Source organism: Pinus tabuliformis, chromosome J (genome assembly GCF_031772625.1).
Source record: "Pinus tabuliformis cultivar Carrire ecotype Pingquan chromosome J, CPIR1, whole genome shotgun sequence".
NCBI lineage: Eukaryota > Viridiplantae > Streptophyta > Pinopsida > Pinales > Pinaceae > Pinus > Pinus tabuliformis.
This window is the reverse complement of record NC_142295.1, coordinates 1,495,833,274-1,495,838,093: the sequence shown is the minus strand read 5'-3', so window position 1 is coordinate 1,495,838,093 and position 4,820 is coordinate 1,495,833,274. Positions and strand designations below refer to the sequence as shown.

The 4,820-nt window shown below is 36.3% G+C and overlaps 1 pseudogene; it reads right to left on the bottom strand.

The window, feature by feature from the left end:
- Positions 1–3,386: 3,386 nt before the first annotated feature.
- On the bottom strand, positions 3,387–4,174 carry LOC149233091 (omega-6 fatty acid desaturase, chloroplastic pseudogene; annotated as a pseudogene).
- Between the last annotated feature and the right edge of the window lie 646 nt (positions 4,175–4,820).

Below are 4,820 nucleotides of genomic sequence, written 5' to 3'. Positions count from 1 at the left end.
TTTAGTTATCTAGAGAAACAATTCAGATAGACATAACGATCATTAAAGAAAATACAACACACATTCAACAAGATAAGTATCAAATCCAATGAAGTAGTTCAATTTCCTTAGTACATATGAACAAAACATATACCACAAACATCTAAATAATACTCTTACAATATTCATGATACATGCATGGAAATATGTTGGCTCAACAAGATTCAATTATTGGGTGAAATATCCAAATACACAGTTACAATGGTGAGCCACTACCTCCAGTAGTGGAATATTAAGTCACTTCTTGCTTCTCCAAATAATAGTTTTCTATCCTATTCCAAGTTAGAGAAGCTAAGATTAGCTCTCCAAAGCATAAGACTCTAAAATCCCTTTGTTTGAGGTATGTGGTTGCTTTTATAAAAATAGGAATGACCTTTCATATCCCTATGACTCTTGAACTTCTGTCATGACTCTTGGAATTCTAATGTCACCTTTGGACTTCTATATAACTCTTTGGACTTCTATTTGGCTCATTTTTCCATATGTGACTCTTCATATTCCACATTTGACCCTTGAACTTCCACACACTACATTTTCCATTTTCCTTTTGATAATCACATCATTATATTCCACATCATGTGACAAGACACATTGACACATATGACATGGTGATGACACTTGCATATTCCATGACTTGGCATTAATGGCATGCAACTTCGTGATGATGTGGTAATGCCAAGATGTTATCTTGCTACTATGTCTTAGAATTTTTCATGACAAATCTGATCAATATTTCATCTTCACCCTCCAAAGGGTATTGGATCATCATCAATACCTTTTGAGTTAACATGAAATGCCTTCAATATTTCTTGGTTCATGATCTCTGCATGTCTTCATGATGGCCCTTCTTTGTGTTTCTTCCCTGAAAGTGCTTCTTTGCTTCTTCTCCTTGACATATTCCTTGAGAATCACCTTGTCATGATGAGATGGTGCACTTGCCAATGAAGGTCACTCATGACAAGGAAAAATCAATCTTTAAATAATCTATTCTATCCCTACTTAGCTCATGGAAGAAGTTGCTTGTGATAGGATTGTGAAAGGACTGAGAAGGAAGGGCTTGATGAGCAGGGTGTAGTTGAGTTCAACAATGGCTTAGGAAAGCACCATTATTCACTAAAATTGTGCCATGCACTATGAGGAGGGGCTCTTCAAGTTCCAGCATAGTGGGAAAGAAGGAGGGATGTAAGTTATGGGCTAGTTGACTAAAACTGCACTCTGCACTAGGCTCAAAAGGGAAGGGGACAATGAATCATAACACAATTTGACATGATAATGAATGGGAGGAGGCTTCGTTAAAATCTACGACTGCACCATGCATTTAGGAAGCAAGGAAGGACAAGTCTTGGGCATTGAGAGGGACCACAATCAACAATGGGAGCAAGACTAAGCATTGTTACTGTGCCATGCACTGGCCTTAAGGGAATGCTCAAGGGAAGGCACAATTTTCTTCAACAATGGCTAAATGTTCACTAAAGATGCACCTTGCGCCCTATGTCAGCATAATTTGTCTTACAGTGACTGAGAGGAGGCCTCATTGTGCACTAAGATTGCACTATGCGCTAGGAGAGAGGGGGAAGCCTAAGGCTCATGAATTTTTCCTCAATAATGACTCACTATTTGCTAGAACTGCACCCTACATTGGGAGAGGCTCACTAGAAAGAGGAATTGCACAATTCACTGAGGGAGCTAGCAAAAGGTTAGGTCACTTAACCTAGGAATTTCTCATTGCATTTTGGAAGGAGGAGGGCCTTTACATTGCAAAATTTGATTTTGCAAGGGGTTGGATGAGATTCTTGCTGTTAGTTATAAGTGTCCCATGTGCTATGCAAGGCAAAGGTGTTCAAAACTGAGTGCAGTGAACCGGTACATGCAACAAGGGTTAGGTGACCATACTTTGAAGGTTCTCAACTTGAAATCAAAGGCACTGGCCTTAAGAGATGCTCAGTGCACAAGTATGGGAGTAAGAGGCATGGTTAATGGGGCTCATGAATAAGCTATCCTCATCACCTGGGAGAGGGTTCATATATTCACAACTTGCACTGGGAAAGAGGGACTAAGAAGAGCTCCAAAATGGCTAAGTGTGGGCTTAGTAGAGTAAGAGAGGGAAATGCATCTAAACAAGAATCAAACATGGATCACGCACCTGAATTTCATTGATAAAAGCCAAGAATATGTATAGGACTCATGAAAAACAATCACAACTTGAAACGACAAAAAAGTGACACCTATTTATAAGTGCGACAATTAAAATGACAAATTGTGACACTTAGAATGCAAGTTGTGACTGAAATGTCAACTGTGACTGGAAAGTGCACTAAACTATAGGAATGTGTCTATTACATATTCTCATGGTATAAAGGACTATCTAATGTAGAATAGTGTGCTAGAACTTCCTCTAGTGATGTGCAAAGGTGCGACACATACAAGAGTGAAAATGATTAAGAGCCACACCTATGACCACAAGAAAACGTGAAACAATACTTGCAAAAGCTAAAGAAATTAAAAGCAACACATGCCAAAGTGAAGATAAAATGAAAACTTCACTTGTTAAAGTGAAAGCAAGCAAAAGTGACAATCCCAAACGCGAAAGTGACACTTTTGAAAACAAAGTTGTACAAAAGGGATAGTTGGGAAAAATCACCTGAATAAAAGTGTAATTGAAACCATAGTGAGGGAGACTGCCAATGGAAAGTGCGCATTGACTATCGAAAAAGGTTGAACATTGTGTAGGAACTATCTTGATAAATTGTGCTATGCTTGCTTGAGCTTGCATAAAAGAAGTGTGCTTATGAATTCATCGAGGACTGAGTATATGTGAGAAAGTGAATTTGATGGTTATAAACTGGGAAGAAGACTCAAACACTTAGCAAAACATCCATTGGAAATGAAGTGACCATAGAACGACAGATCATAAGATCCTGAGTAGGCTCCAAAATTCAAGTGTAAGAAAAAATTTGGAGGGTGTTGATCACAACATTAGCACAATGACAATAATTCAATGGAATCTAATACTTCCAAAATAGAAACATTACATGAACAACACACCAAAAGGTTGAGAGTTTGTTATTAGAATGGGACTCGCCTAGAATAGATCCTTCCCATGCTTAGACTTATTACACAGGTAACAATGAAAAATCTAAGATCGACATCTTGGGGAATTAATAATCACATAATATTTAAGGTCAACAATCTTAGTTTTTCACCTGACCTTTCTTATAGCTTAAGTTGATTGAAGAGAGCAAATGATGTTGATGACTATCGAAATGAAGGCCACAGATGAAAAAAACAAACACTTGGGTAATGGGTCTGTAGTGGTTCAATACCAATAGAGGAGATATCTATGCATTTTAGGCAATGTTGGGCATCATTCTTCTCACAAATATAATTTTAGACTCTTCAAGTAAATTATTTTCATCAAATGCCACATAAGTATTTTCCTCATCATAAATGTGACACTTTGTCATGATTGTCTTCACTAGGCATTAGTTCCATTTAACCTCATTAAGACACTTGCCTCAATTCTTTCAGAGTGAATCATGAACTAGCCACAAGTTGTAACTTGGAATCTTATGTGAAATATGACATGGGATGTGTACATTGATATCATGACACATAATTCAATCCAATGAGGATAATTAGAATGAAATCTCCCACCCAACTGAGCCTGGGTTGCAGTCTAATTTTCAAGAGATTTAAAAGGTATATGAGGTGTTGTATGATGGATCATTGTGAGCCTACTCATCCAAAAGTGATAACCAAGCCATTGCATCAATGAAAACTTGATCCAACTAATAATTATTGTCTTGTATATTATCATTGGTCATAAAATTACCACAAATGCAAACATATGTGCCAAGATTATCTTCACTCTATTTTGTTCATTAGGCCTAAATATTTTCACCTCAAAGTGCCATCCCAACCAATTAACAACTGACATCAATATGTGAATGATACCATATCCAACTATCAATGCCATCCTCAAGACCTTGTATGTTTCATACTCTCCTCTCCAAATAGGATGCCAATCAATGCAATTCCTTTCTTCTTGATTAGTAATAGAGGATGGTGCAAAGGGCATCACTCCAAATATAGTCGTTTTCAACCTTTTATTTGGCCAACCATGCCAGATTTCCATACCCTAACAATAAATGACATGCCTAAGTTGAGTGTTTGCAAGGAAACATATCACCCTTTTCTTTTCTGAGTCCTAATATGTAACCTCTTTCACAAACAAACCATGAAGACGAATCAACTACACGCTCAAACATTATCTAAATTAGTAAAAATTATAAGCCTTTCAATGCTTTATACAAGAAACACAAAGATGAGTTTCTACAAACTTTGAATGCTAAATCTTTGAATGCATACAATAGATGAATGCATCGACAAGATTAAGATAGTTGACCAAGCCATTCTCAATAAAATCGATTTTGTAATTCATTATGCGTAAAAATCCAAAAACAAATTCACAAATGAAACCTTTAAGTGATTTTTCAAATGCTAGTGGTAAAGATGCTTCAAATGTCTTTACTTGATAACAAGTTCAATGCGTAATGTATATTTATGAAGATTCAATCTTAGATTCATGAAAATCCATATACAAACTATATTCTCTATTCATAATTAAGAAAACCTATGAGAATTTAAATCTTGCATCATCATTAAATTCTAAAAAAATGATATCCAATAGACAAGAATAAAGTGTTGGAGATTGCACTAATTTGGCAAAAGAAACTGAAGCTTGAAAACCAATTCAATATTCAAGAATATAAATTGAATTA